General features: G+C 40.3%; 1 pseudogene; it reads right to left on the bottom strand.

The window, feature by feature from the left end:
- Positions 1-5,324: 5,324 nt before the first annotated feature.
- On the bottom strand, positions 5,325-7,964 carry LOC149775908 (uncharacterized; annotated as a pseudogene).
- Between the last annotated feature and the right edge of the window lie 15,693 nt (positions 7,965-23,657).

The following is a 23,657-nucleotide window of genomic DNA, read 5'->3' as shown; positions in this document are numbered from 1 at the left end:
TGATAAAGAAGTCTGATACATTTGTTTCAGACTTCTTAACTCCGCTAAAATGTCCAACAGTACCGTAGCCGTTTGATTTTCACCCTCTTGTTCCTTTGCTGCTACTTCTTCTTGCTGTTGTTGCTGTTGTTTTTTTCTTACCTCTTCTTGTTGCTGTAGGAGAAAAGCTTGTTCCGCTTCCTTTTGTCGTTGCATAAATTTCTCCAATTCTTCTTTCTGTCTCTGTCTAAAATTCTCCACTTGCGGTAATGAAGAAGGTAACGAAGGTTCCGGAACAAATTCTTGCGAGGTAAGAAAATCCACAAAATCCCAATGTACCTCTTCTGAAAGTAAGTCCGGGTTCCCTTGGGCAGTCTCCCCTGCTGGTGCACCCCAATGGATCGTTTTCTGAGTTTCCGTCATGTTGAATCACTGTCGCATAGATTGACTGCACACAAGCGCTAGCGAATCTATATAGACCAACTGACGTCACAGACTACTCTCTTCGGATTGGATGCGGGCTGACTGAATTTTGTAACGCGTGTTTGGATTGGTGAATGAACTCAATCCGTTTCAATCCTGCCTCTACCTATAAATAAGCGCAGTTCAGTGCATTGATTCACCTGTTCTCGTCGCTTCAAGATGTGGACCGATGTGCAATCTTCTACGCTTGTGTCTTCCATGATGTTCCGGACGGACATACCCATGTATGTCCGATCCAAGTGGACCGTTGTCCACAGGACAAACACCAGCCTGTGGATACGTAGGATCTACGTAGAAAGACAAGGATGCCTGAAAAGAGTGCTGATTTACGGACTAACAGTGAGACGTAGCCTAAGGACAAGAAGAAGACCAATGCGGTACCATTTATGTTAATGAATACATTAACATAAACCCAAAGGCCCTTTTCAGGGCCAGCCATATTTCTCGAAAAGAGATAGCCTTTCCATTGCCTACCCCTTTACTAAATTTAAATTTAAATTTAAATTTAAAAAAACTTTAAAAAAAAAAAAATCCCATATTCAATTCCCCTTGTCCCTAGACAAACCCAAACTCTATTCCCATGTTAATTTCCCTTGTCCCTAGACAGACCCAAACTCTATGTTAAATTCCCATTGTCCCTAAAGTGGCCCAGCGTTTTTCTCCATGTTAAATTTCCATTGTCCCTAGAGTTGCCCAGGGGTGTTTTTAATGCTAAGTCCCATTGTCCCTATGGTGGCCCACTTAACTACTTAGGGATATTGTTACACCCCGGGGTGTTTGCCAATTGCCATATTTCGTGTGTCCTAAAGGACTATATAGACGGTCACTAAACTTGGTACCATATATAGTTATGTATAGTCACCCCACCCCAACAGGTAAAACATTAAAAAGTGCATGACCAGCGATAAGATGACCCATAAGCAAAGCCATTTTGAAAAGGATGGTCATATTTACATGGGGTTTCAATACAGGAGGTGACTTGGGGTTCAGGTTAGGCATGTGTTCTCGTCTTGAGTGATCTAAAATAGCAATATATACTGGTAGTCAACAAGAAAACTTTAAAAGTTTACACCCGTCCCCATGGATATGCTGACCTCCCTTCTTCCAGGCTTTTATTTTGTCTTAAATTATTTAGGTAGTATGCGAGTAAATACGGTAGTTATCTTGCCATTGATGATCATCTGGGCTGTATAGTTTTATAACCAAATTTTTTTTATACATTCAGTCACTACAGGAAGACATAAAATGGATTTGGGCTCTGACCCTTGTATTAAGATATGGCATCCAACAGGATTGGTGGTGAGATATGATCTGGGTGTACAGCTGGGTAGATAGTGTTCTAAGATCTGGTGGGATATGGTGGTATAGTGGGATATGATCTGGCTGTCTGGCAGGATGGGTGGTGAGATATGATCTGGGTGTCTGGCAGGATGAGTGGTGAGATATGATTTGGGTGTCTGGCAGGATGAGCGGTGAGATATGATCTGGGTGTCTGGCAGGATGGGTGGTGAGATATGATCTGGGTGTCTGGCAGGATGGGTGGTGAGATATGATCTGGGTGTCTGGCAGGATGGATGGTGAGATATGATCGGGTTGTCTGGCAGGATGGGTGATGAGATATGATCTGGGTGTCTGGCAGAATGGGTGGTGAGATATAATCTAGGTGTACAGCTGGGTAGATGGTGGGATATGATTTGAGTGTCCAGCTGAGCACAGGTGCTCGACGTGAGCTTGATGTTGAGACAAAAACAAATCTAAAGGAAAAAATCATACAGAGTGACAAAAATACCTTAGATTACCCCAATGACCCGTTCTGACATAGGACCATCTCTATCATAATATGTAATAGAGAAGGTACGGAACCTCCAAATACTTCGTTCCACCCATGACCTTCGATTTCCTTCTGCTATTTCCTTTTTCTAAGGCACATGACCATACTATATGGCTTGTTTTACTCATGAGATATTTTTCTATCCATCAAGCCATCACTGACTTTTCTGCGTGGGTGTCTGGCAGGATGGGTGATGTTATGTGCTCTGGTTGTACAGCAATTTATGTATTGCTATATGATCTGGTTGTCCAGCAGGGTAGGTGGTACCATATGATCTGAGTGTCCAGCAGGGTGGGTGGTGAGATATGATCTTGATGTCCGGCAGGGTGGGTGGTGAGATATGATATGGGTGTCTGACAGGATGGGTGGTGAGATATGTTCTGGGTGTCCATCAGGGTGGGAGTTAAGGTATGAAATGATTGTCCATCAGGGTGGGTGGTGGGATAAGATCTTAGTGTCCAGCAGGGTGGGAGTTAAGATATGAAATGATTGTCCATCAGGGTGGGTGGTGGGATAAGATCTTGGTGTTCAGCAGGATGGGTGGTGAGATACAGAAGTATAGCAATACATTAAGCATCTAAAGATCTCACCACGAGATGCAATTGCCACAGCTAGGCCTATATATTGTGTACACATTTATCATGCTGATATATGTAAAGGGATAGTTGAATACATTTATATACATTGTTCGATTCATTACATAAACAAACACATGGAAGAAAAAAAATCAATAAATGTGGTATATTGAAGGAAAAAAGCAATAAATGTGCTCAAATGTATCAGTGTGCAAACATTTTTTCTGTAGTGTGTGTGTAGAACATGTATACATAATAATTAACGTCAGACATTTTGTGACATAAAACATTCCTTGATGCCCTTGCCTAGTGATATCATTTGATCAGATATTTCTTTTCTTGGTTATTGATAATAATTGCAATCGGCAATTGCTATAAACTGTATATGACTTGGAAGCAAAAGTGGCTTATTCATTTTTCAAGCAATTGGACATTATAAGGTCACCAAGTACAAACATTATGATCCTTTATTGCATACCATTCAAATCCACTACAAGTAGAAATACGTATGATTCAAAGAGAATATATTTGTTTTATACTGGAGAAACACAGAGCTGGAAACATTCAAACATCACATTTTGATGCATGCTGACAAATACTTTTCAACTCACAGGCAAAGAATGTCATGACAGCCCTCCACTATAATATCCATGTCGATGCCACTGTTCTTGGACCATACTATTCAACTAGACAGGCCACTGCTTTTAAACCCTAATATTCATATAGAGAGGCCATTGCTTTTAAACCCTAATATTCTTCTAGAGAGGCCACTGCTTTAAAACCCTAATATTCATCTAGAGAGGCCACTGCTTTAAAACCCTAATATTCATATAGAGAGGCCACTGCTTTTAAACCCTAATATTCATCTAGAGAGGCCATTGCTTTTAAACCCTAATATTCATCTAGAGAGACCACTGCTTTTAAACCCTATTATTCATCTAGAGAGACCACTGCTTTTAAACCCTAATCTTCATCTAGAGAGGCCACTGCTTTTAAACCCTAATATTCATCTAGAGAGGCCATTGCTTTTAAACCCTAATATTCATCTAAAGAGGCCACTGCTTTTTAACCCTACTATTCATCTACAGAGGCCACTGCTTTTAAACCCTAATATTCATCTAAAGAGGCCACTGCTTGTAAACCCTAATATTCATCTAGAGAGGCCATTGCTTTTGGACCATGATATTCATCTAGAGAGGCCACTGCTTTTAAACCCTAATATTCATCTAGAGAGACCACTGCTTTTAAACCTAATATTCATCTAGAGAGGTCACTGCTTTTAAACCCTAATATTCATCTAGAGAGGTCACTGCTTTTAAACCCTAATATTCATCTAGAGAGACCACTACTTTTAAACCCTAATATCCATCTAGAGAGGCCACTGCTTTTAAACCCTGTTATTCATCTAAAGAGGCCACTGCTTTTAAACCCTAATATTCATCTAGAGAGGCCACTGCTTTTAAACCCTAATATTCATCTAGAGAGGCCATTGCTTTTAAACCCTAATATTCATCTAAAGAGGCCACTGCTTTTTAACCCTACTATTCATCTACAGAGGCCACTGCTTTTAAACCCTAATATTCATCTAGAGAGGCCATTGCTTTTGGACCATGATATTCATCTAGAGAGGCCACTGCTTTTAAACCCTAATATTCATCTAGAGAGACCACTGCTTTTAAACCTAATATTCATCTAGAGAGGTCACTGCTTTTAAACCCTAATATTCATCTAGAGAGGTCACTGCTTTTAAACCCTAATATTCATCTAGAGAGACCACTACTTTTAAACCCTAATATCCATCTAGAGAGGCCACTGCTTTTAAACCCTGTTATTCATCTAAAGAGGCCACTGCTTTTAAACCCTAATATTCATCTAGAGAGGCCACTGCTTTTAAATCCTAATATTCATCTAGAGAGGCCATTGCTTTTGGACCATAATATTCATCTAGACAGGCTACTGCATTTGGACCATAATATTCATCTAGACAGGCCACTGCTTTTGGACCATAATACCCACCTAGACAGGCCACTGTTTTTGGAATATATTATTCATCTAGACAGGCAACTGTTTTTGGGCCATATTATTCATCTAGACAGACCACTGTTTATGACCATAATATCCATTTAGACAGGCCACTACTTTTGGACCATAATATTCATCTAGACAGATTACTGCTTTTGGACCATACTATTCATCTAGACATGCCATTGCTATGTGACCATGCTATCCATGTTGTCAGGCTATTGCTTCATGATCATAATATCCATGTCGTCAGGTTATTGCTTTATAATCATATTATCCATGTTGTCCGGTTATTGTTATATGATCATAATATCCATGTTTTCAGGTTATTGCTTTATGATCAGAATATCCATGTTGTCCGGTTATTGCTATATGACCATACTATCCATGTTGTCCGGTTATTGTTATATGATCATAATATCCATGTTGTCAGGCTATTGCTTTATGATCAGAATATCCATATCGTCAGGTTATTGCTTTATAATCATATTATCCATGTTGTCCGGTTATTGCTATATGACCATATTATCCATGTTGTCCGGTTATTGTTATATGATCATAATATCCATGTTTTCAGGTTATTGCTTTATGATCAGAATATCCATGTTGTCAGGTTATTGCTTTATGATCAGAATATCCATGTTGTCAGGTTATTGCTTTATGATCATAATATTCATGTTGTCCGGTTATTGCTATATGACCATACTATCCATGTCGTCAGGTTATTGCTATATGACCATAATATCCATGTTGTCAGGTTATTGCTATATGACCGTACTATCCATGTTGTCAGGTTATTGCTTTATGATCATAATATCCGTGTTGACAGATGACTGCTTTTTGACTATAATATTCATCTAGACAGGCCACTAGTTCTGGATCATAACATTCATCTAGACAGGCCATTGCTATATGACTATACTATCCATGTCGTCAGGTTATTGTTTTATGATCAGAATATTCATGTTGTCAGGTTATTGATTTTTGATCATAATATCCATGTTGTCCGGTTATTGCTATATGACCATACTATCCATGTTGTCAGGTTATTGCTATATGACCATAATATTCATATCGTCAGGTTATTGCTTTATGATCATAATATTCATGTTGACAGACGACTGCTTTTGGACTATAATATTCATCTTGACAGGCCACTGCTTTATGACTATAATATCCATGTTGTCAGACTGCTGTTTTTGGACCAAATTATTCATGTTGATAAGCTACTGCTTTATGACCATAATATCCATGTTGTCAGACTACTGCTTTTGGACTATAACATTCATGATGACAGGCCACTGCGTTATGACGATAATATCCATGTTGTCAGACTACTGCTTTTGGACTATAACATTAATGTTGACATGCTACTGCTTTATGACCATAATACCTTTGTTGTCTAACTACTGCTTTTGGAACATATTATTCATGTTGACAGGCCACTGCTTATACCATAATATCTATTTTGTAAGGCCACTAATTTTGCACTTTGACAGGCAACTACTTTTGGGTAATAATATCCACTTTGACAGGCCACTACTTTTGGACCATACTATCCACACTGACAGGCCACACGTTTGCTCCATAATATCCACATTGACAGGCCACTGCTTATACCATAAATTCTATTTTGTAAGGCCACTAATTTTGCACTTTGACAGGCCACTGCTTTTGGGTAATAATATCCACTTTGACAGGCCACTACTTTTGGATCATACTGTCCACTTTGACAGGCCACTACTTTTGCTCCATAATATCCACTTTGACAGGCCACTACTTTTGGGTTATACTATCCATCGTGACAGGCCACTGCTTTTAGACCATATTATTCATCTAGACAGGCCACTGCTTTTGGGCAAGCATGGCCAGGATTTTGAAGTATTATCGTGAGCAGAAAATGTAAGAAATATATAGAGTCTTCCACACAATAAATGCATAAACAAATGATTAGACAATTTGGTTGAGCCATAAAAGAAATCAAAGGGAACCATAATAAAAATATGTGGAATAGATTTCACATGAAAATAAGAAACACTTGTTGTCACACACACACACCCACACACACACACACACACACACACACACACACACACATATATATATATATATATATATATATATATATATATATATATATATATATATATATATATATATATATATATATATATATATATATATATATATATATATATATATATATCTTGTTCTTCCACACATGCATATCTTCCTATATTTTTCTACCCCTTGTGTGTTTCACCTAATTTAGTATTGGTGAGAACTCGGCATTATTCATTTTAACAACACCTATATGATCAAAGACAATAAGGATTTTAGACACTTTTCTGTAGGCTCATAGGTCCCAAAACACTGAGATGATAATTTTGATACTTATCCAAAAATATCACCAAAATGTGGTTGAAAATACATTATGACTTCATTAACTCTTACCCAGGTGTGCGTAGAAGGCAAGATCAAGTTCATTGAAAAAATCTTGGTTAAGTTTTGGGTTGAAACGTTTCTTTATGCTCTTAGATCACAAATTCTTTAATGGATATAAAACATGACTTAAATGTAAAATCAATAGGCATTGCCCTTTAATGGATATAAAACATAACATAAATGTAAAATCAGCAGTCATTGCCCTTTTATGGATATGAAACATGACATAAATGTAAATCAATATGCATTGCCTTTTAATGGATATAAAACATGACATAAATGTAAAATCAGTAGCCATTGCCCTTTAATGGATATAAAACATGACATAAATGCAGGATCAATAGGCATTTTCCTATAATTTTCAGATACATCTGCTCTCTTCACCCCCACCCCCCTGCAAGGTAAATGTCCTCTTCACTCCCTTCGCCTTATCTGCAAAGTGAATGTGTCTACACTCTCTTCACCCACATGCAAAGTCATTGTCCTCTGAACTCCCTTCACCAGCATGCAAAGTCATTGTCCTCTGAACTCCCTTCACCCACATGCAAAGTCAATGTCCTCTGCACTCCCTTCACCTCACATGCAAAGTCAATGTCATCTGCACTCCCTTCACCCACATGCAGAGTCATTGTCCTCTGAACTCCCTTCACCACACATGCAGAGTCACTGTCCTCTGCACTTCCTTCACCTCATAGGTATAGTCACTGTCCTCTGCACTCCCTTCACCCTACATGCAAAGTCACTGTCCTCTGAACCCCATTCACCCACATGCAAAGTCACTGTCCTCTGAACTCCCTTCACCTCACATGCAAAGTAAATGTCCTCTGAATTCCCTTCACCCACATGCAGTCACTATCCTCTGAACTCCCTTCACCTCACATGCAAAGTCAATGTCCTCTGAACTCCCTTCACCCACAGGCAAAGTCAATGTCGTCTTATTCCCTTCACCTCACATGCAAATCCAGTATCCTCTGCCCTCCCTGCAGTATCAGGAAGTGGAGTTTATAGAAGACATTAATTCCTTAGGATATCAGGTTCAATCGTGCTACCAAAGTTTTAGTCTACAAATGCAAGTGCAAACATGTAGTTGGAATAGCAGATATCTCGTTTTCATATCACGGTTTCTTTTTTATTCATTAGGTATCACACATCATACAAGAAGAGTGGCAATGGGTTGTAAACCCAATGACAGTGGAGGAAATATATGACCATATTCTCTAATTAATAAAGGCAATACTGGTGAAAAAGGCAGAGAGACCCTGTGTGGACGAAGAAGAGAAGTGCTTGTGCTTGATAGAAGAATGGGAAAACATCTAGCTCAAATTCTTCATCCACTTCAAGCCACTGTTGTACAGGATCTCATCTTTCACAGAAACAAGGTATGTGTAGAGTGTGCATAGTTGGGGTATTGACCCATTGCATCATGGTACTTGTATTTGATCCACCACACACATCAGATGGGGATATTCACTCATAAACACCCTAGTAGCTGATCATGCTGCCATCCTCATATAATCTTCGGTACATCTCAGGGTGTACACTCAGGCCAGGGCAGAACTGCCTCATTAGGCATCAAAGCTTGCATGTCCTGCCAAAGATTGTTTGATAGACTGTTTAAAAAAAGCATTAGAACAGATCTGCATGCCTGTTACCACTTAATATATCAGAGTGGAGATGGTACTATATTATCATTAATTTCATACAACATTCTTGGTCTGATAATTGTAATTGTTTTTGTTTTAATTATTTGGGTGCATTTCAGAGAGAGAGAGAGAGAGAACACTTATTGTATATATTTTAAACTATAATCATTACAAAATATATAATTGTTATAAATACATAAACCCTTGTGTACAATTATATTCAAAGTGAACATTTATTATATTGAAAATTATTAGGTGATACTTTAGGATAAATTCCGAAAGATTAGATTATTTTAAAATATGCTGAGACTGTGTTTAAGTAATGCGAGCTGATAACTTATGATGGACAAATGATAGAAAGCTTGTCCTTTAAACTTGCAAGAGTAAATACATTGGAGAAAAAAATGTGAATTGACCAGCTGTTTACTGCTAGTTTCACCATAGATTCTACAAAGAAAAATAAAACAAAAATATGAACTAGTATTCACAGTTTTATTGCTATGGCTAAAGTTCTTTAATCAAAATTAGCCAGCATGCCAGAGTTTTTTCACTAGTTAGACTCTTAAGCTGTATTATTTTATGATGTTAGAAATAATGCTTCTGCCTGCAGTGACCACTGAACATGGGATGAGCCTTATTTTCAGTTGCCATTTCAGTCATTTTTCATTGGATTTTGGAGATTAAAAAACATAAGGAAAGAAGAAAGTTATATATAACAATGCCAAAGCTACTGGCTTATGGCTTTAATCTATTTTCCATTAATTTTTGCAAATCTCATGAAAAATGAGGTGAAAACATGCGTAGGTCTTTCTGCAAGAAAGTGGCAGATTTCAATTTGCGGTGGCAGTTGCACTATGAGAGTAACACTTGAGGAATAATTTGGGCTATCTCATGCAAATCCAACAAGACTGATGATGTGATGAACTGCTTGCAAGTGAAATAATACAATGGAATGTATGATCATTGCTAATAACAGAGAGAAATTAAGATATGCACCGATATAACCAATATATATACACTGTACAGGGGGAGGGTTAGTTAGCTGAGAAGAGGATCAGCAATGTTAGAAATAGCTGCATTCGTACTTTATTCTTGTTGGCGGAGTTTAAATGCAACTGCAAGAAATCTTTTCTACCTCTGTTGGCACCTGCAGCTTACACACCAGTCTGGGGATGGAGATCCTTTTGGGGAATGGCTTCTCTCTGAGTGGCACTCTGTTGGTTAAATGATGCTGACTGGCAGACTTGGTGATGCCTCACCATCTACAGCAATTTGTCCTTCATTTTCACCATTAACATTCTCCCAGTTGCTGCATGTCATATATACAGAAAACCTTCATAGAGTAACAATTATATTAGGTATAACATGCAAATTTTGTCATACATATTGTGAACATGTAAACACCATGCAGTAAATTTACACTATTTACAGATAAGAACAAATAAGCTTGTTCACAAAGATAGTCACAACAAAGTGTCACTGTATTTGAGTTTTAAATAAATATGGCAATTGAGAACAGAAAATGCATGATATGGAAAGCAATTATTTCTGGTTTTAGTTATGACACGAGAGAGAAAGCGTCATATCAAGTAGATCATTAAAATGAAAATAAATTAATTGCTCCGGTCATTCAAAAGCTTCTTTTGGTATTGTAAATTGCACATATCAACAATAGCTACTTTACAAAGCATGACTGTAATTGAAAAGGAATACTAACTACCCGGTATGCTAAACGGCATATATACCACCATGTTGGCCTATTCTGTGTGCAATGATGCAGTATTTCTGTAAACATTGGATCACGTGTTTGGTTTTGGTCGAATTCAAATTTGTTTCAAGAGAGAATGATTGTACTTTGTTTTAGGTTATTAATATTCATATAGCGTACAAAGATGTCCCAAATTTCTCTTCTAAATGCATACGAAAATGTAATTTTTAAATGCCAACATGAAGACCCACCCCATGATCTTCTTGAACTTGCATCCCAGAAAAACTTATTTAATATTTATATTTTATAATCATACATATAAATACATTATTTAAAATAGATACAAATGTTTACCTTAGAACAATACTGCACCTTAATTCAGGTTTCTAATTTTGCTAAAATTTGTCCCACGGCTACTTTATCGTTTGTTAACCAACTTGTCGACTTGCAGTTTGAATGTATTGTTAAGAAATTCGCGAGTGTATAGTCTGTTTCAAAAGTCTCTAATAATTTTTTTTCCATAAACGAGACGTTGTAAACACATTACATACTAGTCGTTGTTGTTTCTCTTCAGCTTGATACCTTATTATTTTTATAACCTTATTTTTCTTATAAATATTGTACTTTTACAAATTACAAAAAGTCAGAATAGTTTGCTTAGTAACATCTTTATGTTGAATTGTGTAAAACAAGCGATACACCTAATTTAGTTCCTCGGCTGAAGTGCTGACTGAAAGAGTCCAAATTAATGTATTCCACTTACAGAGCCCGATGCATAAACATTACACCTTTCAAAGTCATGCACAAAAAGACCGACATTTCACGGGTATGGAAAACACCTGGGTAGTATCCTCTGTGTCCAAATTGGTACTTTTTGGAACAGAATGTTCTGGGACAATTGCTGCCTTTCAAATGGCAAGCATTGCAGTAATTTATTTTCATAAATAAATTGAATTCGATATGTGTTTTGTGCCAATATTGGTGAAGGAAACCTTACATGCGCATAAAAGCCCAACTGCAGTGTAAACGTGAACTGGGTGTTACATTTAGGGAGAAACGATTAACTACAACCATCGCTGCTGATCGTGGGGTTTATTAATGGACAGAACGGTGCAGCATAAACCTAAAATAATACTGTTCTTGGCATCCGTCCGTCTACGAGAGACGATGGCATAGCTCCAAAGTACGCTTTTGCTTATCCTTCTTTTTAGCTCTCTTTTCAGCTTGCTTTATTCTTCTCTTTTCCTCTGCGTTTTGAACTCCCTGCCTGACAGCTAGACGCCAGCTGGAACGGTTGTTTGCACAGCTCTCCCAGTCATTGACATTGATGTTTGCTGTCTTCATATCCTTCTTGCAAACATCTTTGTAGCGCAGATGTGGTCGTCCAGTTGGTCATGCACCTTCTGCTAACTCCCCATATAACAGGTCCTTGGGAATGCGACCTGGGTCCATTCTCTTGACATGGCCGAGCCAGCGAAGGCGCCTCTCGCTGAGTATGGAGAACATGCTGTTCATGTTGGCGCGTTCTAGAACCTCTGTGTTGGGTACTTTGTCCTGCCACTGGATGTGCAGAATGCGCCGCAGACATCTCAGGTGGAAGCTGTTGAGTTTCCTCTCGTGTCTTGCATAGGTGGTCCATGTTTCGCTGCTGTAGAGAAGTGAGCTGAGCACGCACGCTTGGTAGACATGCAGTTTGGTCTTCTCTGTGAGGTTGGGGTTGTTCCAGACCCTCTGGTTAAGTCTGGCCATCACTGCTGCTGCCTTGGCAATCCTGCCGCCCACCTCAGAATCAATGGAGAGTGAGCTGGAGATGTTAAACCCGAGGTATGTGAAGTTCTCGACAACTTCCAAATTGTACCCATCGATGTAGACAGAGGGAGGGGAGTCTGTGTCCTGTGCCATGACATTTGTTTTCTTCAAACTGATGGTCAGTCCAAATTCCTTACATGTATGGGAGAGGCAGCATACCAGCTGCTGAAGTCCATCTTCCGTGTGTGATGTCAAGGCTGCATCGTCGGCAAAGAGCAATTCACGGATGAGTACCTCTGTGACTTTAGTCTTAGCACGGAGACGGGCGATGTTGAACAGCTTGCCGTCAGCCCTGGTATGGATGTACACTCCCTCGCTGCAGTCCTTGAATGCGTACTGGAGAAGCATGGAGAAGAAGATGGCAAAGAGCGTCGGTGCAAGGACACAGCCTTATTTGACTCCGCTAACGACTGGGAATGCTTCAGATGTTGCGCCATTGAAGCACACTGTGCTGTGCATGTTCTCGTGGAACGACATAATGACAGCAAGCAGACGTGGGGGGCAGCCGATCTTCTGCAGAAGTCTGAAGAGTCCACTCCGACTAACCATGTCAAACGCCTTCGTCAGGTCTATGAAGGCAACGTAGAGGGGCATCCGCTGCTCGCGACACTTCTCCTGCAGCTGACGTAGTGAGAAGATCATGTCTACAGTTGACCTGCCGGCTCGAAATCCACACTGGGATTCTGGGTAGACGCGGGAGGCTAGGATCTGCAAGCGTGCCAAGGCAACACGGGCGAAGGCCTTTCCGACGATGCTGAGGAGGGAGATGCCCCGATAGTTGTTGCAGTCGCTACGGTCTCCTTTGTTTTTGTACGAAGTGACGATGTTGGCATCACGCATGTCCTGTGGGATGTATCCCTGTTCCCAGCAAAGGCAGAGGAGTGTGTGTAGGGGCTGGAGCAGTACTGGTTTTCCGCTCTTGAGGACTTCAGGTGGAATGCCGTCGCTTCCGGGAGCCTTCCCACAGGCAAGGCAATCGATGGCTTTTCCGAGCTCTTCCAGGGTGGGCTGTGTGTCTAGCTCCTCCATGACAGGCAGGTCTGGAATGGCGTCCAGGGCAGTTCCAGTGACATTGTTTTGGGTTGCATATAGCTCGAGATAGTGCTCAACCCATCGCTGCAGTTGTTTCCCCTGGTCTGTGATGACTTCGCCCGTCTTGGACTTGAGGGGGGCGGTCTTGTAGCTGGGGGGGCCTGTCGCTTGTTTGATACCCTCATACATTCCTCTTGTATCCCCGGTGCCAGCAGCTGTCTGTATACTGTTGCAAAGGTTCAGCCAGTAGGTGTTGGCACAGCGGCGGGCGGTCTTCTGGGCGTTATTCCTTGCAATCCTGAGGGCTTGTAGTGTTCTGGGGCTAGGTGCAGCCTTGTATGCCAGGAGGGCTTTCCTCTTTGCCTCAGTCACGGGCTCCATCTCCTCCCAGTTTGCCTCATACCAGTCGACATTCTTTCGCTCCCTCTTCCCGTAAGCTGCGATGGCTGAATTGTACACAGAGTCACGGATATGGGACCACTTGGAATCAATGGTGTCATCAGGTGTCACTTTGGTGAGGGCTTCCTTCAGTTTGCTGATGAACTGCTGTGTTTTCTCTGGGTTGCTTGCACAGCAGGTGTTGATACGTGGGTGACCCTTCTTCTTGGCGTGGTGCAGCTTCTTGGGTAATATTCGCACCTTGCTGGCCACGAGGGAATGGTCCGTGTCACAATCGGCACTGTGGTAGCTGCGGGTAAGGAGGACACTGGCCAGTTCTGCACGCCTGGTGATGACGAGGTCTAGCTGGTGCCAGTGGCGTGAACGTGGGTGTCTCCACGACACCTGGTGGATCTCCTTGCATTTGAAGAAAGTGTTTGTCACACATAGGCTGTGGGAGCAGCACATCTCCAGCAGTCGCTGACCATTCTCGTTGATCTTGCCCCTTCCGTAAAAGCCAAGACAGGTGGACCAGGCCTCATGGTCAGCTCCCACTCTAGCATTGAAGTCTCCTAGTAAGTAAAGGCTTTCATTGTTGGGGATACTGGATATTGCCTGATCCAGAGCCTCATAAAACTTGTCTTTCTCCTCGTAGGTGGAGTAGAGGGTTGGAGCGTACACACTGAAGATGTTGACCTGGCCTAAGGATGTTGACAGCCGGAGGGCAAGGATTCTCTCAGTACCTGATGATGGAGGTTCAATGAAGGCGATTAGCGTGTTCTTGACGGCAAAGCCTACACCATGCTGCCTAGGTTCATCCAAGGGCTTCCCCTGCCAAAAGAATGTGTAATTGGCTTCCCTGATGGTGCCGCTGTCAGCCAGTCGGGTCTCCTGGAGGCAGGCAATGTCGATGTTCAGTCGGGAGAGTTCTCTGTCAATGACGGCAGTCTTCCGTGCATCGTCGATCTGCTGTAGGTCAGTGGTCAATCCAGGACACATGGTCCTGATGTTCCAGGTTGCAAAACGAAGAGTTGGAGTCTTTTTATTTCTTCTTTTAGTCTTTCCTGGTGCAGAGTTTTGTGGCCCACTTGTCGAGATGGTTCTCTAAGCTCCACGCACCCAGTGAAGCAGGCAGGCCATGGCGGGCAGCACCTTACTGACTGGGGGCTGCCCAGCTTGAGGCGGGCGGTAGCTGTCCAGTGAGACCTGATGATCTCTCCCACCATCAGAAGTAACCCCTGGCGCCAAGCTCTACGCCAATCGAGCTTTGACTTAGAACCGGTAAACTGCTACTTCTCGTGTTGTGCCGACGCCGTACGACGACGCTGGAGTGTCCTCTCCAGTGGAGCTATGAAGCCTGGGCAGGGTGGTATGGAGAATCAGCTGTTGCCCATGCAGCAGATCCCCCCTCTCCACGCAGCTGGTGTGCCCAAGGGAACGACGAATGCCGATACAGCTTGGCACCAACGGCGTCGCAGGAGTTGCCGGAATGACGTTGAAATCAATGTCATACCGCCTTAGGGACTCCATCTCCGGATTTTCTGTCGGGGTTTACTCCCTTAGCCTTTCCCATGAGTGGGTATAGCCACAAGGCAGCAGAGGTTTGGAATCGGAGTTTTCCTTCTCCTAGATGAGCTACCATCCAAGGTTTACGAGTCCCATCTACCCGAAGCAACTGGTTTTAAGGCGCCAGTGGGCCGCCTTCACCCCTTCTCCTGTTAGTAGAAAACATGGTCTGCCGGGCTTCAAATCTAAGCCACTCGCGAAGGCCAGGAGCTGGATTTTAGTTGACAGAGGCAGTAAGAGACGCAGGCCATATGGGGCATTTTGGAGGATTGGGGCGCTTGTCTCCCACTCCCACCCGGGGCAATGTCAACCTTAGACCACACAAATAATACTGTATGAATACTTAATATACAAGACAACAAGTAACTACAAATGAGACAAATACACAACCCGAACGCCGGCATTTCATAATTTTAACACAATCAAATCCAAGTGATGTTTTAGCAGACTCGAAGTGTAGAAGCATTAAAATTCTGTCAAATTATGACTATTTTCTGCTTTACTCACGTGAAAGACAAGCGCTCTTGTTATGTCAAAGTGGAATGACTCAAGGTTCCATCTGACCATAGTCGAGCAGAGGAATGCGAGCAGCTTGGTTAATTTGGCGGGGAATCGATGTTAGTGCCCCCTTATACACTGTAATCAATGACGAAAGATGGAACAAACTATATGTGAGCTAATATAGCTTGCTAACGTTTAAGTTGGTGAAGGGTTGCATCCAACAACAACAAAATTGGTACATAACACCGGACTTAGGTCACAGCTGTACAGGAACAATTTTTTATTACTATAGTGAGTATATTTTTTTTATCTACTGTGGTGGTACTACCGTGACTGATATTTAGTACAAGTCACATGGGTCATTTAGGGCCTACTCGTTATTAATTAAATATACATTGTTCTTTTAAAATTTAACGCCAATTTTCTTTAACCAATGTCTCTTCAATCCTGATTACTGAATGCTCTGCACCTTAACTGTCACCAATAAACTTCCAGACGAAAATTATGTATCGTTATGGACTTTTACAATGGTGGCCATATACTAAACTTAGCTCAAATTAAGAGCGCGTTGAGTAGAATTGTCACAATGGTCACAACACGCGACATTCAGTCTGGATTGTACTGGATCACACCTTTAGGTTCATTTCATCCAAAATGTCTACGTTTTTTAAGACTGATTTTGCCGTATCGGGGCGTCCAAATAATGACCTTCCAAAAGAATAGGGATGTATACGAATCCAAAAATGAAGTAATACTTGCCATAAAGGTATGTAGAATCAAATTCTAAGAAATGACACCCATTACTGAAATAGTCGGTGTTGAATGCCTACCCGGTACATGACCCGTGTAACTTTTACTATAGGTCAGCCCCAGTGGGATTGAAACCCACCCGCTTCTCCTCGAAAAATAAGTACCATCACATTTATTCACCATTCCATAGTAATATCAATGTATGACCTGAGTCACAAAAACAAAAACTACTCTACAAAGAATGTATTACCATTGAAAAATGAAATGTTAACTACCAGGTATGCTAAACAGCACATATTTAACGAAAATAACTCTGCAAAACGTGTATTATCATTGAAAAGGAAATACTAACTGCATGTAGATGTCATGTTTTACCAAGATTAGAAATTTGTAGTGGCACATTTATATGAATTAATAAACATGCATATTCTGTAATTAATAATTATCTGGAATTCATATTCCATAAATATTATTTACCAGGAATGCGTATTATATAACTAATAATTATCTGGAATTCATGTTCTATGATTATTAATTACTTGGAATGCATATTCCATAACTATTAATTATCTGGAGTTCATATTCTATAAGTATTAACTACCAGCGATGCATATTCTTTGACTATTAACTACACCGCTCTGGTGGCCTAGTGGTTAGAACGCCCGCATCGGATGCGGGAGGTCGCGTGTTCGAACCCCGGCATAGTCATACCAAAAACTTCTCAAAATGGTACCAACAGCTGCCTCGCTAGACGTTCAGCATTAAGAAGTTAGTGTTAGGACTGGTCCGCTTGGTGTCAGGATAATCTGAATGGGTGGGACATCTCTGCGGAACGAGGCCTCGGTGATAGACATCACTATAAACTGCCTGCAGACATCGAAGCGATCTGACTGAAAATTGTTAAAGCTATGTTAAAAATCAAAATCACACACACACACACACACACACACACACACACACACACACACAACATGAAAATGTACCTGGAATGCATATTATATAACTATTAATTACCTGGAATGCATATTCTATAACTATTAATTACCTGGAATGCATTTTCTGTAACTATTAATACCTGGATCAAATTTGGAGCAGAGTATATTATAGATATTGATACACATGTTATTAGTTTTACCTTTCAGGTGATTAAACAGTGTTTGATTCTAATACATTAAAATAAACTTAATGTTTAAAAGTGTATATTGTAATTCTCCACTACGGATTATATTTACGGCCTCCTCTGCTATATTTGAGTTTGTGGTAGCTACCTCTGAGCCCCCACCATCCTGTACATGACTTGATGATAATGAGGATTGATACTACTTTGTTAACATGGCAAGATATGCCAGTGGAAGAAGACAAAGTCACAATCGGAACATTGTGCGTCTTTTCTGTTGCAACATAAGTGAGGCATTCCCGCTGGAGACGAATCATCAAGCCAATCAAATTTACCTGTATTCCTACGCTTATATCTGAGTTAATTTCTGGACAAGATGGAAATGGTTGAGCCATTTTCCAATCAGCAAAACAAACACCAAAAATAGAAAAGCAAAGAGCAAACCTGGACTACTACACGTTTATATGCATTCTAAAATTAAGTGTTAAATCATGGCAGAAAGAAAGAAAAGAAGTTGTGAAAAATGGTCTTAAAATGGCTAAATGAAATGTCATTTTTGTGTTGTTATCAGATTGACTTAGTCATCTAAGAATACTCAGTGATGTGGTGATCGAGTTTATCATTCAGAGAATCAGACTGGGTTGATCTACTTCCAGAATGAGGACAAATGAAGGCAACCATGCAATGCAAGTAAAGAAACTATATCTAGCTTAAGTTATGCATGGGGTTAACAAATGGTTATTAGCATTGGCATCAACTCTTCACTATTTCTTCATATATCCGTGATATACTTGAGATTCTTTTCATAGGTAAATGCGGATATTTACAGTTTCTCCTGTTGACATTGCAAGATGAAAGCAATACTTCGCGCCCGAAGTTTATTTCCTGTGTACTGTATGATCTCTGCTTTTAAAAAGTGAGCTATCTACTGAGTCAGCTGAAGGTTACAAATTATTGAAGTTCGACTGAGTAATTCGTCGGGGGTAAAAGTGTATTAGTAACGAAGATCAGTGCTTGTCAATTGTAGCGTGTGGGATTCTGAAACAGTGTAGGCATTAGCCTTTACTATTGTTGTATTCTGGTAGTAGATCTGATGCATAAACCTGCATGATGGTCGTAAGTTTCAACGTGATCAATATTAGTCTCCTCTGTCGATTTCAAGTGACAACTAATTACTGAAATCAAGTTAGTTACTTTCTTCCTAATTCCCGATTCTAATATTTTCACATAGATTTGGATACTTGTTTCTTATTCATATCCAGTGGCCTGTTTATTCCTTATTCCCAATTCAGTATGTACTTGGTCACCACTTAGTTAATGCAGATGAAAGATCTTTAGGGCCTGCATTGGTTTCATTCTAACCCATTTGGAGAAATAAGAATGTTTTTTTGGTACCGGATATATACAGCTTTATAGAGACAAATCAGGGACAATGTGTAAAAATGGGTTAGAATATTGGTAGGTATACATATTTAGTACTTGTAATAATTAGTTGTGTTAGGTGTTTAGGTTGGTTCTTGTACACATATCAACTGTTAGTATTCGGTTTCGACAAGCTTATTAATGACTCAAGTAAACGTGAAAGCACAATAAAAACATACAAGTGTGAAATAGATTTCTTTTGTGTGGTCAGAATGTGCTTAGAATTTTATTTTAGGTATTTACAAGTTTAGGAAGCCTTCAGTCGACATCGACTGTTATCCTAAGTCCTTGAAACTGGGTAAACAAGCATATGGGTTGGGGTATGAAAACACGCTTAGTGTGAATCAATTCTATTAATACATAGTACAAATTAAACCCGTACTTAAACGATTTGGATTTCAACGTTTCATGGACAATTTTTATTCAGGAATTTGTTCCAACAGAAGCTAAAGTAATAAATGAATCCGATTTCCAGAAACTGGGGCTACATAAAGGGAACGGGGGTGGGGTGGGTTACAACATATCCGCAAGAATGTTATGCTACTTATACAGGTGGGCCATTATGTCTCCCCTTTAGTGAGTTTTGACAGGGTCCTTTCCTTGACATTTTATCTCTTGGGGATAGTGTCGAGCCATAAAAGAAGTCCTAATGAATCTCATCGAGAGGAATCAGCTATAAAAGGGGGCAACCTACGGTCACCGGGTATGAAAAACGCGCACAATTCGGATCGATTGAAAATATTGTAATTACTGAACCCCTGCTTAGAACATATTGATTTCAACGCCTCTTGAACGTTATCTATAGTTAGGTATGTTCCAAATGTAGGAACATTGTAAAGAAAATTCGTCCACCCGATTTCTAGGAATCCGGATATAAATATGATAGTTATGATAAAATCCATTAGGACATTACCTCTTCCGTCCCAATCTGGTTTCTACTGTCCACCACTAAAGCGTGTTTGACACTGATTGTTGCTCGATATCTTCTTCGCAGGGATATATTTGAATCCCCAAAACATTATTGACTGTGTTCGTCTAAAGCAAGCGGAAAACTAAGAGGGTCGTTACGGATACCAGCAGCATTAAAAGCCGTTACAATCTATGAAAAGATCGCAGCCAAACATTACGACGACTTAGCCTTTACTTAGAGAATTTTGATTCAACCCCTGCTTGCTAGTTCCTAGAAAGGGGCCTGTCCTAACAGTAGGAAACCTTAGAAGAAACTTTGTTAACAGATTGCATCAATAGTCTGTACTAATTTAATCTCTACTTAGAAGATATTAGAATTAACACCTCTTGGATATTATCTAGTTAGAGAACCGTTCATAGAGTAGAAAAAATGTGAAGAAAATTCCTGGAGCCCATTTCGAGAAATTCGCAGTTAGATGTCCAGCACAACACATGGCGTTAGAAGATTACATCTTACGTACACGTTTGAGCAATTACGTCCCCTCAGAGTTTAGACATTGGCCCTTCTTTGATATTTTATCTCTAGAGGATAGAGTCCACCTACAATGGAAGTCCAGACGAATTTTGTGGAGAAGAATCGGCGAAATAAGAGTCGCTTCATGAAGAAAATTCGTCGAACTGACTTCTAGAAAATCTCAGCACAACACATGGCGTAATAACATTTTATCTTACGTACACATTTGAGCCTTTACGTCCCCTCTTTAGAGCATTAACATAGACCTTTCTTTAATATTTTAATTCTAGTTTATTGAGTCCATCCATGAAGGCAGTCCGGACGAATTTCGTCGAAAGGAATCAGCGAAATAAGGTGCCCGCTATGAGTAATGGGAATGAAAAACAAGCAAATATTAATATATTGTATCACTGGTTTGTACTAATTCAGAACTAATTCAGCCTTTACTTCGAGGATTTTGATTTCAACGTTTCTTGGACATTCTCAAGCCAGGGATTCGTTCTTATAGTAGGGAACATTTGGAAAAAAAATCGTGGATCCGATTTCGAGAAATTCATGGCTAGAACAGAAGGTCGAGTATAACACATGGCGTATGAAAATTATATCTTTGGTGCACAGTGGAGCCCATGCAACGTTCTTTGACATTCTATCTCTAAGGGATAGAGTCCATCCACAAAGAAAGTCCTGACGAATTTTGACCAGAGGAAACAACGAAACAAGGGACGTCCGATGGGAACCGGAACACAAATCTTCTTACACTTATATCGATAGATTGTACCTCTACTTAGATGAGTTTGATTTAAACGCCTCTTGGACAGTATGCAGATATGGAACCCTTCATACGGTAGGAAAAGTTCGAAGAAATTTCGTCTAGCTTATTTTGAACAATTTTCATCTAAATATAGGACGTCGAGCGCAACACATAGCGTAACAAGATTATATCTTACTTATAAATTTGACCCATTACGCCCTTTCTTTATAGTTTTGACATTGATCCTTCTTTGATGTTTTAATTCAATGTCAAAAGTGCATCCACGAATGAAGTCATGGCGAATTTCCTCTAGAGGAATCATTGAAATAAGGGGTGTGCTATGGGTACCGGGACTAACAAGAAACACGCAAATGATAATAGACTGTATCAATAGTTTGTACTTGTTCAGCTTCTACTTAGAGGATTCTGATTAAAAACCCGTGGACATTATCAAGCTAGGGACCTATTCTTACAGTAGGAAAAACTTTAAGAAAATTCGTTGAGCCGAGTTCGAGAAGGTCGCGGCTAAAGAAAGGAAGTCGAGTACAACACATGACGTATGAAAATATGTTACATATACATTTGGGCCATTACGTCCTTTCTTAAGAGTTTTGATATCTACCCTTTTTTGTTTTGGCATAGAGTCCATCCACGAAGAAAGTCCTGGCGAATTTCGTCGAGAGGTAGCAACGAAATAATAGATTCCGTTGGGTACATGGTATATAAAACGCAGATTTTCACAGATTTGTCTCAGTAGTTTGTACAAAGTTGAACCCTACTTAACGAATTTTTAATTTAACGCATCTTCGGCATTATCTAGTTAGGGCCCCCTTCATACAGGAGGAGAAATGTTAAGAAAATTCGTCTAGGCGATTTAGAAAAATTATCGGCTAGAGAAAGGATATCGAGTACAACAAATGCCGTAAGAAGATTATATCTTAGAAGTTCCATTTCAAGCTGTTTTACAAATCTTAGTTAGTGACTGGTTCTAACAGCTGGAAGAGTTAATAACATTTCTTCAAGCAGATTTTCGAGACTCTGGGGGTTAAGGATATGCGGTGGTGTTATTATATAAGTGGATTAAATCTTGCGCATACATACATCGAACCTTGTTTGAAAATTGTGTGTCTATGTATATTTTCGACAAACAAATGAAATTTCGAAGAATTTATTCGAGTGGAATCATGGACATAAGTGGCAGCTTAAGGGTATCAGCTGTGAAGCTATGAAAAAACCCGTGTAATAAACAGGTATATTCTATTAATATTTTGTTCTAACCAAAGCTCTACTTAGAGAATTTTGACTTAACGTCGAGTCGTTAAAGATTTTGTTACATGTACCATTCTTGGGAATTGTATCACTGGTGGTATTGTCGACCCTAAATCGGAGTCTTGGCGAAATTTGTGAATAGGAATCAGCGAAATGCCTCGCAGAAAACAGATACTCGGTATGAAGAACATACTGATTTCGGATCACTTTTATCGATATTTTGAACAAACTGTACCCATACTTACAGAATTTTAACCTCAAGCCCTGTTTCGCATTTCCTAGTTTTGGATCTGTTCCAACAGTTGCCAAATCTAATAAACATTTGTCGAGCCGTTTCGAAGAAATATGTTGTTAAAAGGTGTGCAACAGAGAGCTAACATGACCTCTTTGAATTGTTTTGACAAAGACCTTCTCTGAGATTTTTTTTCTAGGGATATATTCGACCCCCAAAAGAAGGTTTTCTTTAAATTAATGGCGCCGTCTTCGATAAAATGGAGAACAGTCGATTCTTGTACATTTTGTTCCGCTCTAGTACGAGGGGTGGGCACGGTCGCTTGGTAGCCGATTCCGTGCTCATGACCCTGTACATTTTGGGCGGCAATATAGTCCCCGCCTCAAGATAAACCGCATGATCTACACCAAGCAGGCAGTTCTCGACCTCTCAGTGATGTTGGTATATGACGTGTATTACAACCAGATAAAAGGCCACTACTTGTAAAAAGCCAGACTCTTGTCCACCAACATCGACAAGCTGTTGATATCCCTGGAAACTGAGGACCCGTGCCGGAACATGGCACATGATTTAGAACACAAGCAGCTACTCACCCGGACACTCCTCCCGTCTTTCGCAGCGTCGCCAACAAGAAGGTCTTGGCATTGTTCAAGGATAAATGCAATGGCACACGAATGGGGTTCTCCGAAAACATCATTACCGCCAGGCGGCGCTCATCAGC

Source organism: Sinohyriopsis cumingii, chromosome 19 (genome assembly GCF_028554795.1).
Source record: "Sinohyriopsis cumingii isolate HCF-2022 chromosome 19, ASM2855479v2, whole genome shotgun sequence".
In the NCBI taxonomy this organism is placed as follows: Eukaryota; Metazoa; Mollusca; class Bivalvia; order Unionida; family Unionidae; genus Sinohyriopsis; species Sinohyriopsis cumingii.
Note: the sequence above shows the minus strand (reverse complement) of the source record. Positions and strands in the feature narration are given on the sequence as shown.